The sequence below is a fragment of the Mirounga angustirostris genome, unplaced genomic scaffold (genome assembly GCF_029215605.1).
Source record: "Mirounga angustirostris isolate CCGP_5_RB_7025 unplaced genomic scaffold, mMirAng1.0.hap1 SCAF_5, whole genome shotgun sequence".
Taxonomy (NCBI): Eukaryota; Metazoa; Chordata; class Mammalia; order Carnivora; family Phocidae; genus Mirounga; species Mirounga angustirostris.
The window spans coordinates 126,759,803-126,771,996 of NW_026991713.1; the positions used below are offsets into that span (position 1 = coordinate 126,759,803).

Here is a 12,194-nt window from a genome sequence, read left to right on the forward strand (position 1 = left end):
TTGTATTTCTGTAGGGTTTAAAAACACACAAAACAGTGTATGCTGTTCATGGCTACATCCATATGTAATTAAAGGACAAAACAATCATGGGAATGATACACAGGAACTTTAGGAGAACCTCAGCCTAAGGAGGAAAGAGAAAAATTGAGAGGTGTGGTTCTCATTCTCTCTCTCTCTCTCTCTCTCTCTCTCCCTTTCTCTCTCTCCCTCTCTCTCAGTAAGAAAGTCAGTCTACATTTGGAACAACACGGATGGACCTTGAGGGCATTAAGCTAAGTGAGATAAATTGGGCTAAGAAAGACAGATACTGTATGATGCCTCTTATATGTGGAATCTAAAGAAGACAAACTCATAAAAACCAGAGTAGACTGATGGTTACCAGAGTGTGACAGGTGGGAGAAGAGGAAAAATGTTGTTTAAGGGCACAAACTTACAACTAGTTAATAAGTAAGTTCTGGAGATCTAAATGCACAGCATAGTGATTACAGTCAACAATATTGTATTATAAACTTCAAAGTTGCTAAGAGACTAGATCCTAATTATTTTTGTCACAAAAAAGAAATAATACTTAGGTGACATGATAGAGGTGTTATAGCAGTAATCAAATTGCAAAATATAAATGTATCAAATCAACCTGATGGACACCACAAACCTACACGATGTTCTCCATCATTTATATCTCAATAAAAAAAAAAAAAGCAGTCTAAAGCCTATAAGGCTGAATGTTCCATCTTTTTTTTTTTTTAAGATTTTATTTATTTATATGACAGAGAGACAGCGAGAACAGGAACACAAGCAGGGGGAGCAGGAGAGGGAGAAGCAGGCTCCCCGCAGAGCAGGGAGCCCGATGTGGGACTCGATCCCAGGACCCTGGGATCATGACCTGAGCCAAAGGCAGACGCTTAACGACTGAGCCACCCAGGCGCCCTGAATGTTCCATCTTAATGGTAGTTATTCAATGCTTATGTGTTCTATTATTTAAAATACTTTTTGAAGAAGGACAGCAAAAGTTAAAGAAAAAGAATTTTAGGTACCTTTGTATTATGAGGAACTCAGTACAATAGGAAGTAACTTATGAGTGTATAAATATTTGATCTAGCAACAGCCCTATGCAGATATGGGTCACGAGGTGACAAATATCGGTGTGCAGTGCTCATGACCTAGTGTGAGAAGCATTCTGTTCTAATTCGGAATGTCCCACAAAATCACTGGGAGCCCTGGGGCTGGCTAGGAACTCCTTAGCACCTGTTTCCTCGTCTGTCCAGCAGAGGCGCTGACAGAAGCCTAGGACTCTCAGCACGTGGCTGTGAACGATGAACAGGACCATAGCTGGGCAGGCACTGTAAGTGTCCCAGGAGGGACCGGTCAGGGCATTTGGTTTTGTCTAGTCTGGAACCCCCATTGGCTTTCCTACTGAACTGGAGATTGAACAAATTTATGAAAATCAGGCTCATTTCCTCCTTCCCGCTACAGAATTTGTCTTACATAAAATGAAATTGAATTTAGATTCCTAAGAAATGGGATACGATTTTGGAGGCTCTGCCTCACTTCACTGTTGTTCTCACTAACTTGCTGAGTGACCTGGGGCTACAAGGGTCTGAGCCGGCAGAAGGAACCAGCAGTCCATATGTGGGTGTGGGTATGCTATACCCTACATCTGAGGAGGAGATGGGGTGACCCTATAGGGGTAAATGCTGTGACTGATCGTCATTCCTAGGGGCATCCATTTAAAGCAAACGTTGTACCCTCAACAGGTGAGCAAAGTCATGGGCTCCATAAATGGACTTGAATCCCTCTTAAGTGAGTCATGGAGGAGCAGGGTGAGCACTCTCTACAGGGAGAGGGCATGCAATGTACTCAGAGGAAAGGAACGGAATTCAGGACACAATTATTTAGGGCAAGGATATTTCCTATGATTTATTTACAGGGGCTTAGCTCACCTGGGATCTCATTAAAGCTCACAACACTTAGGTATAGGGCTTCAACCAAGAATCAACATCTAACATAGTGGGCAAAGGGGCATTATGCAGACACAAAAGCTGCCAGATTTCATGCTTTTGGATGACGCAGATAATGCCAGTAAGAATATTAATAGCATATGTTTTATTAAACACATGCTCCGTGCCAAAAACTTCACATACATTATGCAGTGCAATCCTCAGAGGAAACCTATGAGTGGGAACCGGGGAGAAGTTTAGAACTCATTCGCCCAAAGTGATCCAACAGTAAGTTGTTGACTTGTGGTTCAAAACCAGGCAGTCTAGTTTTTCCTGGTCTGCACTCCTAACCACAACACTGTTGCTCTCGGCATCTTGGGGCAGGAAAGTGGACCGTAACCCCAGTCCCAGCCTGCTAGGTAGACGGATAAGGAAGGCCCTGCCCCAAGACTCAGCTGACCCGTTCAAAGCCCTACAGGGGTGAGGAGCAGAATCAGAGATGTGACTGTGCTAACCACAAGGATCATGGTGAAAATAGAATTCTTCAATAACTGCTGTAATAGTATATACCAAGAATTATGTCGGGTTAGCAAACTGGGGGCCAGCAGTGACTCAGTTATGCCCACCATTGGACTTGGTCCCACCAGAAAATACCCCCGTGTGTCTGCAGAGCTCTGCTTAGGTGGGGATGATTTTGTTGGCCAGGGTCAGCAAGGGGCAGTGATCAGCAAAAATATCCCATAGCTGAATATTATCTTTGGTGCTTCCTGCTTCCCTTTCCTTCCTTGATCTCCCCCTCCACCCATCCACTCCACTCCACTAGAAACCATCCCAAGACACTTCTTCCTAAGAGTCCTTCACTGACCAATTTCTGCTTTTGCTCAAAATTAAGCCTCAGTAGACAGAACACGCCGGAGGCTTGGAAGACAGACTCCAATTCAAATCTGCCTCTTTCTGGGTGTGGACCTTTGGCAAGTTCCTTAATGTTTATGAGCCTCAATTTCTGGTTGTGCACAACAGGAATGAATCATACCCACTGTGCTGTGTTGTTGTGAGGATTGTAGAGGGCACACGGGATGTGCCCAGCACCACTCAGTAAAGAAGAGCGATGAGGATAGTGATGAGTAGCTAGTCCTAGTTTAGGTGAGAACCATTTGCAAGGGAATTTTCTTTGTAAAGGGCACAGGGGGCCATTCTCTGAAGATTTGAAAGATACTTTCCTTTCTCTCCACTATATATCCCCTCTTCTACTGAACTCAAGACCAAAATTACCCTCAGGCCTCCTGGCCTCTAGTTAGGATCAGCTGTTCTGACCTTAATGTTTATTTGCTTTGTTTTGGCTTTTGGGGGGCACTGAAAGCGGTAGGATAGGACAAAAAACCAGGGGAGATCTTCTCAAAAACATACTTGAGAAGGTGAAAGAATATAAACAAAGGGAAATCCTTAGGCTTCGGCCAGCCAACACCAGAAAAATTTAGAGTCACTAAGTAGACACTAAAAAGAGAGATGGAAGGACAACCATTTTAAGATAGAAATTACAGCTGCTGGGTTATTAAGTGTTTTGATTAGGCCTCCACAAGCACAGGAATCTTTAGAACATATTGCAGGTATTCCAAAAAAGCTGGGCTTTGATGTTGGCATGTAGCATCGCGAAAGGCCCAAGCTCATTTATGAGAGACAGTTTCAGAGTGGCCATAATTTGGGCTGCCTTTATTAAGACAATTATATGGAATTGCTTATAAACACTGGTCAAACGCTGTTCTCGACCATCACAGGCTCTTCTCCTGTTTTTTATTAGCAAGATGAATTCAATTATAAAAATCTATGGGGTAATTATCACAATGCTTGGCCAAAAGAAAGTGATAAAGCAAAATTAAATACACCATGTACAGATTAATGCATCTGGAGGACTTGGAACAAAACACAATTCTGAAAACAAAAACACACAAAGCATTGCCATGATTTCTACCTGTGAGGAATTGCCCGTAAAGTGATGAATACAGGCACGTGCGCAAATACAGATGATAAAGTGCTACGCATACAGATACACATGGGCTCTGCTGGAGGGGGGCCTCCGGGAAAGCTTCCCAGAAAGTGAGTGTGAAGAGTGAGGGGTGATGGGTGAAGGGAGGGGGTGATGGGTGAAGGGAGGGGAGGGAGGGGAGGGAGGCCTCCTGGGTAGAAGCGCAGTGTGAGCAAGTCGGGGACCTGCATGTGCTTCTTGCCCACTGGGAGGTGGCAAGCAGGCAAGAGGCTGCACAGGCAGGAGAGGGTGGTCAACAAAAGAAGATAGGGACGTGCCCTGCCGTGTCCCAGCCCCACCCAGTACCTACTGATGAATTTATACCCAGGCAAGAGCTTTACCCCTGGTGCAAGAGCAGGTGTTTTCAGAATGGAGCAACATGTTTGTATTTCATTTTTGATAAGGAGGCAACCAGTTAGGGTGTCCATCAGAATTAGATTCTTTTTTTTTTTTTTTGAGAGAGAGAGAGAAAGCGCGTGCCTAGCACAAGTGGGGGGAGGGGGAGGGGCAGAGGGAGAGGGTGAAGCAGACTCCATCATGAGCAGGGAGCCCAACTCAGGGCTTGATCCCAGGACCCCGGGATCCTGACCTGAGCAGAAGGCAGATGCTTAACCCACTGAGCCACCCAGGTGCCTCCATCAGAATTAGGATTCCTAAAACCACAATTCTTCATCTGAGAATGTTCATTCATTCATTTTATTCATCCCTTCAATGAATATTTATTGAATGTTTAATATGTGCCAGGGACCGTTCTAGGCTCAGGAGAGTCAGCAATAAACAAAACAGACATAAATCCCTGCTCTCACAGGAGAGACAGGTAATAAAGCACATAAGTGAGTAAGTTGTATACAGTCTGTTAGAAGGTGATTAGGACAATAGAGAAAAAAACAGGGAAGGGATTAGGGAGAGGGGCAGTAGCAGGAGGGCAAATGGGAGGAATTGCCATTTTTAAGGAAGATGGTCATAGATCAACTGTGATTTGGAGCATGTAAAGAATTGAGTGATATAATTATGGGGGGAAAAAACTTCCTTCCATTCCTCTCTACTAAAAAGGAAAAAAAAAAGATCTCACTAATAAGGTAACATTTGAGCAGGGATCTGAAAAAGATGCTGGCTTGATTCCTCCTGCTATCTGGGGAAGTACATTCCAAGCAGAGGGAAGTGCAAAGGCCCTGGGGCTAGAGAGCCTGAAGAGTAGAGACTACAGCAGGGAGGCCAGGGTGCCTGGAGCAAAGTCAAGGTCAAAGTGGAAGATAGTATCCACTCAGCTGACCAGGAGAATCAATAACCCAGGAACTTGTTAGAAATGCAAATTCTTACACTCCCAACCCCCTACTCAGACTATGAATCAGAAACTTCAGGGGTATGGGGGGAGGTGAAACCCAGCATCCTTTGACAGCCTTCCAAGTGCTCCTGATGCAGGCTTGTCTGAGAACCACTATCTTAGAGCTGAATCCGGAGCCCTCCTCTTTCCCTACTTTCCTGGAAAATTTTCTTAGATGATTCCATCAACTTCTATAGGTTTCAATGTTCTCTATGTTATAGACATTGTTTTTTATTTTCCAGCCAGGTATCTCTTTTTGAGTTTTTTAAAAGATTTATTTATTTATTTGAGAGAGAGAGAGAGCACCAGCAGGAGGGGTAGAGGGAGAGGGGGAGAGCACCTCCAGCAGACTCTGTGCTGAGCTCAGAGCCTGATGCGGGGCTCGATCTCACAACCCTGAGATCAGGACCTGAGCCAAAATCAAGAGTTGGATGCTGAACTGACTGCGCCACCCAGGCACCCCTCTTTTTGAGTTCTAATTATGTATATCCAATCCCCATCTCAACGAAGAGCGAACCAGCTTCCTATTTGGTGAGTGAGAACTCTAGAGATTTGCTACACTGAACTCACCAAATGTATAATGTGTATTATGACCATTCTTTGCCATAATTGGGGTAGGTCAGATTTGGCTTTGGGGGATTTGATTTTGAAGAAATCATCATTTCACAAGCATGACAGCTTCCAGCCCCATCTCAACTCCAAGAAACTGACTTGCCTTTTTCTCCCTGGGGCTCCGGGGTCTGTGTTCTCGTAAATCCTGGGGGCTCTTCCTCCCACACTGACTCATCATTTCAATATCTTCTTATTGCTTGCCTGCGAGATTGATTGATTGATGTCACCTGCACATAAGCTCCCACACTATTAGAAGTTACAACTGAAAACAGAATACTTGCTGAATTTTTTTTTCCATTCAATCTCACAAATATTTCTGTCTTAATTCCCTTTTGTAATGAGGCAATGGCCTGACAAATAAATAACGGGTATTGAGTGTCAGCTGACAAACACTGTGCTAGGCACTGTAAGGAATGCAAGCCTCTACATAGCCCTGAATTTGGCAGGTAAGATGAGTGAATGTTACTAATACCAACTCTGAAGTCAGGTGGCCAGGGTTTGCTAATTGGCTCTTGCCTACTTGTCAGGTATAGGACCTGAGGTGGGTTATAAAACCTCTTTGTGCCGAGGCGCCTGGGTGGCTTAGTTGATTAAGTGTCTGATTTCAGCTCAGGTCATGATCTAGGGGTCCTGGGATCAGGCTCAAAGTCTTCGGGCTCTGCACTCAGTGGGGAACCTGCTTCTCCCCCCAACCCCCCACCTCTCCACCTGCTCATGCTCTCTCCTTCTCTCTCTCTCAAATACATAAAATCTTAAATAAATAAATACAGCCTCTCTGTGCCTTAATTCCCTTTTTCCTAAATGGGGTTAATAATAGTACCAACCTCATAGGGCTGGTGAGAAGATTAAATGAGTTCTATGTAAAGCACATAATCAGTTCGGGTGCTTGGTAAGTGCCAACTGAGTGTTGACTGTGGTTATTAATGCCTATTTCTGAGTGTAAATAAACAGGTTTTGGTGAGAGAGCTAACCTGCGTATTAGAGCATGCTTCTAACGTACACCAGTTTCATACTGCGTACTCACTATAATACAGCTGCTCCCGGGGGCATCAAATTACATTAATTAGCTTGTGATGTTTTGATTGATTCTTGTCTCTGTTTCAGAAAGCCTTGTCCTGGGTTTTTGTTGCTATGAGTTGAGGCAGTCAAAACCATGATCCCAACCAGGAAAAAATAATAAGCAATAATCTAATGTAACGAGAACATAACAAGATTATAAAACATAAGCTATTAAAAAAATGATATTGCTATTTAAAAAAAAAAGAAATAAAACACAGCTATTAAATGATTTCTTCATGGACCCCAGGGAACGTGGTCTTAAGTACTTGCTGTCAAGCCATGAGAGGAGATGGAATTCTTTCTTTTTGATTGAAGTGGTTCAGAATTGGCCTTGAATTGATCTGGGAGTGAGGAGAAAGAAGGATTGGGTATAAAAATATAATAGGGTTCACTTAAAATCTGTCAAGCACTTCAACCTGCTGCAGAGGGGTCTCTCCCTGTCCTCAAAATCTGGTTGGAGTATGGAAGGAAAAGACGCCAGTGTCCCATAGTTAGGAACTAATGTATCAGGACAAGTTACGGTCACCTCCCCTTGCTCACTGTGATTGCCTATATATATATATGAGTCAAGCATGAAAGATGAGGTCTCTAAGTCACAAAAGGATGACTTTCGGTTCAAGTCCAATTAACATAGTGGCCTCAGCAAGTTCCTTAACCTCTTTAAACCCCCAAGTGCCCCATCTGTAGAAGGGAAACAAAAATAGTTTCCATCTCATAGGAATCTTGGGATGATGAAATTAATGAATGTTTTGAGAGTTAGCACTGTGCCTGGTACAGAGTACATATTCCTAATAATGTTAGATATCAGTTGTATGGTTGTGAAAATCCTTAGTATGTGTTGAACCCATAGTCTTCATAGGGCTGAAGATATAGATATTATCATCAGGTCTGTTATTTTAAAGGTGAAGAAATGGGCACCAAAGAGTTAAGAGATTCCTTCAAGGTCACACTGGACCTTCCAGGTGGGAGTCCAGGGCTATCTGAAGTTACTAGAAAGAATTATGTAGCACAGACTCAGACCTGCTCCCACACTGGCGTCTGTCCTCAGCGAGGCAGCTACACAAAGGCAGGAGTGGGGGCCATCTTTCTTCACCAGTCGTGATAACCTGGCCAAGATCTGAGCTGAGGAACCTTCTGCTAATGGCCCCTTTACCGCCCAGAACTTGTTTAGGAAAGCTGTGACTTCAGATCCCGGAATTAAGAACCTAGTACTTTTCTCACTAGTGTAGCAGGGATAATTTTTGCTCTGCAACTCTGGGCATAACAAACATCACACTAATTTACTTCTCTACACCCAGTGAAATCTAACTACATCCTCACTCACGAAGGTTGTAGGAATTTACTCATTCTTTCCTCTCCCCCAGCTCACACTGTACCTTAAGACCAGAAAGTGGTCTGTTGTTTATCAGTCCAGCCTAGTCGCCACTGAGATGCTCAGCACCCAAGAACTTGAGGTCCATTTGAAAGTCAAAGACTCCATCCCTCAGAGACCAAACCCCAAGATCCTTTGCTGTGCCAAAGAGACATCTCTTAGAACTTAGGACCCCCACCCAGTGTCCACAAGCTGCCCCGTCAGATGTCTGGTGCCTTCTTGAGGCAGAGACCAAGTATGGGCCTCTCTAATTGCAGATGTCATTCCTTTCCTTCTGGGGGTGCAGCTACCTGTCTCCATCCCCCATTTCCAAGCCTCAGAGCACCTCTCCACCCTTTGAGAGCTTAGCTCTTTTCAAAATAAAGCTCCCTAACTCTGTGTAAGAGGCAAGGGGAACCCCAGACATTCAAGTTTCAAACTCCTGCTTGCCCTGTGGAAGGGCAAAAGGAAAAGTATTTCTCCTTCTTTCTGAATTTCTCCAGCAGCTGAAGGAAACACAAAGGCAAATGTCCAGAAACCAGCCTGCCACGTTTCTTTTTCTTTTTTCGGAGTTAAGACTCTTCAAAAAGTATTAAACTCAGGCTGAAAATGGAAACACTGTATTCTTTCATCAAGACTGCATGTTAGGACTGGCTGATGGACCAACACTTTGCAAAGATCCTTTGATTCTCTGTGCCTTTGCAAGTAACTGCCTGAATTCTTGGTGGCGGAATCAGCTGCTCTTCGGAAAACAAACCATTACAGAATTCCAACTGGCAAAGCTTGCCATCCATCAACTCCCAGGATCGCCACTGGTGAAACAGAGGATATATTTCCTTCATATGTCCATTAACTTCCAGATAATTTAAATTTGAATTTTATCTCATTCATCAAGTTTTACCATGGCCTATGTCTCTTGGTACTTAAATTCTTCAGATAAAATTTTTCTTCCCTAAATTTTTATCCATTCTTAGTCTGAGCCCCAAACATATAAGGTATAGGGGGTAAAGGGATCCTGTGTCAGGACTAGCCCAGGCCATGAGAACAGCCTCATGGGGCTTATGCTTGTACAGTGAGGCCCTGTCGTAAATGTTTTACGTACATTGATTCATTTCATCCTCATAACAACCTTATTATTCTCACTTCCTAGATGAGAAAACTGAGGCACAGAGAGGTTAAGAAACTTGTCTAAGGCTACACAGCTATCAGGTGGCCAAGGCAAGATTCAAGCCCAGGCAGTCATAGCACAGGGCTATGAATATAGATTGTGGTTAAGTGTTAACAAGGAAATAAACAGGATAATGATACAAAGGCTACCTGATGGGGCAAGGTGTGTGTGTGTGGGGGGTACTTTCATTGTGTTGATCAGGAAAGGTTATGGAGGAGGCAGCATTGTTGAGCTGAATCCTGAAGGATGACAAGGAGCCAGGAGGGTGGATGAGTATTCCTGACAGGAGGAAAAAGAAATGCAAAAAAAAAAAAAAAAAAAAAAGCCAAGCAAGGAAAGAGTCTCTCAAGGGCAGAAATGTGGCCCATGTGGCAAAGCATAGCGGGAGGACAGGGAGAGGAGCATGGGATGGGCATGGAGAAGATGCTTTCAGGAGCAATGAGAAGCCACTGACATGCTTAGTCACAGAGATTATGACATGAACGTGAGTTGTTTCTGAAGTCACTGGCTGCTAGGTGACAAGGGGATGAGTGAGAACCTGGAATAGAGGGGACTTGGAAGAGGGTTATGTAGCTGAGGGTGACATGGACCCTGGTGGGGCCAGGTGGCAAGAGATAAGGCTGGATGGAGCAGGAGGGCCTGGTGCTCAGGACATTCCGGCTATCTGAAGAAGTGTGGCCTTTATTCCTAAGAGCCAGAGAAGCCCTGAGCAGGTGGAAGCAAAGGAGTCCCGTGATCTGATCTGAGTTCTAGGAGAATGAGTGGAGCTGGTGGGGACAATGTGTTGGAGGGACAAGCCTGCTGTCCAGTCAGGAGACTGCTGGAGACCTCCCAGTGAAAGGTGAGAGGGACTCATGAGGCCCGGGGCAAAGACTAACATCACCAGGGCACTGTTGGACTAAGTCAGACAAGGGGCTGCTCTCAAGGAACTTTCCAGAGCCACTTATGAGGACAGGCTTGATGATAACCTGAGTGTAAGGGATGAGAGAAAGGAAGGAGATAAAAGACCCCTCTATACCTGTTTCTGGCATTTGGCGGCGGGGAGGAGGGAAGCTGTGCAGGAAGATGGGGAACCTGGAAAGAGAATTTGCCAATGGGACCAGTTCAGTTCAGGACAAATTAACAATTCCATTGGCCCAGGTGGAAAAGCAGCAGGTAGATGTAGAAGCAATCCAATGACTCTTCGAAGGATGGGAACTAATTACCCCAAGAGAAAGGTCCGAACACTATCACCCCTTCACTAGCTGCTGGGCAGTCAAAACAGATTAGCACTGGAAATGCTCTTCCAAAGAAATAGCGCTCCCTCTGAGTGCTCCCCCAACTATATGAAAGAATGGGGCTTTGCATTAAAACGGCTTTCAGGGACTCCCAAGGTACAGAAACCTCCCATTTAAACACGGCTTCCCATGACTCAGATTCAGATAATCAAGTCAAGTCCCTCAGTCACAAGTCTGTGATGACAACAGGTTGAAATAAGATATATCATCCTTATCACAGGTGTTCGTTCACCTTTTTCTCCAAGGCTATAATGTATACAGAGATTCCCTTCTGTTGACTGTGACAAGACCTCCTGAACTGCCAGAAATTTTCACCAGAGATCTTTAGCGAAGAATACACGAACTGTGTCTGGAGTTAATCTTCAACCATTGGGAAGAAAGAATATGCAATGTTTCTTTTTTATTATGAATTTTTTAAGTCTTCACTCCTGCCAGTGTCAGGGAAATAATTGCGCTAGATTTAACAGATCCTTCAACTATGGTGAAAGGGGAAGGCATCTCTCCCTTGAAGGAAGGAAGGAAGGAAGGATGGATGGATGGATGGATGGATCGATGGATGGATGGATGGATCGATGGAGAGATGTTGGGATTTCAAGCGATGAGTGAGTTTTAAAGATTTTACCTCTGAGACAAACCGGCTTTCCCACCCACGATAAGCGGGTGCTCCTGTCTGCTTCTCTCTTTATTTTATCAAGCCATGTTTTGACAATTCGTGGGGGGGAAAAAAAGTGTGTCTAGGGCAAATTGAGCTGCTGAAGCAATAAACATTTAGACACATAATATGAATTGAGTTATTGTTCTTGATAGGGATATTCTCTGAGTTTCTCTTTTTTGGAAAGAGAAAGTGTCGGCCCGTTTCCCTCCCCCGGGTCTCTTGAAATGGAAGTCTCCTTCGCCGTAATTGTTGCGAATCCTTGACAATAGCCCTAAGACTAGGTTATCTCGCAGGAACTTCCATTTCCAAAGAGTTGAGGGAGATAAAGACTCAAAACAATTGGACGACGTCGAGGGCTAGGAGCTGCATCTTCAGGCCCGTTCAGCCCAGGTGGCCCCTCTGGGCGGCTCACAGGGTAGGAGGGGGCCTCCCGCCGTGGATCTGGTGGGGTTTCGGGGGGCGGGGTGGGATCCTCCGCCTCAGAATCCCTGCTCGCCCTCTCGCACGCCGGACTCCGCACAGCCTCTCCGGGTTAGCAGGCGCGTGGGGACCTACTTCGTCCTGGCTGCGCGTGCAGCGGCGAGGGAACGCGAGGCTTGGCCGGCTCGGCCGCTCCCGGCTCCCGCGGCGTAGAAGGGGCCGCGGCGCTACGTCCGCGGGGCGCGGGCGCCCATTGTTGTCCGGGCGCGGGCAGCGCGCCGGGCCGCGCGGGACCCGCCGGAGCCCGCCTTCCGCACCACCCCGCGGCCGCCTGCCCTCTCCGGCCGCGCGGGGGCCAGCGCGCAGGG

The 12,194-nt window shown here is 45.5% G+C and overlaps 1 protein-coding gene across 9 annotated transcripts in view; it reads left to right on the forward strand.

Moving 5' to 3' along the window:
- The window catches only part of FRMD4A (FERM domain containing 4A), a 332,058-nt gene that overhangs the window by 104,739 nt on the left and 215,125 nt on the right, over positions 1 to 12,194 (forward strand). The window contains exon 1 of one of the 9 annotated variants that reach the window (XM_064592043.1): positions 11,670 to 11,821. The exons of the other annotated variants lie outside the window; for them this stretch is intronic. The gene's annotated coding sequence lies outside the window, so the exon portion shown is untranslated. Of the gene's footprint in view, positions 1 to 11,669; positions 11,822 to 12,194 lie in introns of those variants that run through there. 9 annotated transcript variants of the gene reach the window in all.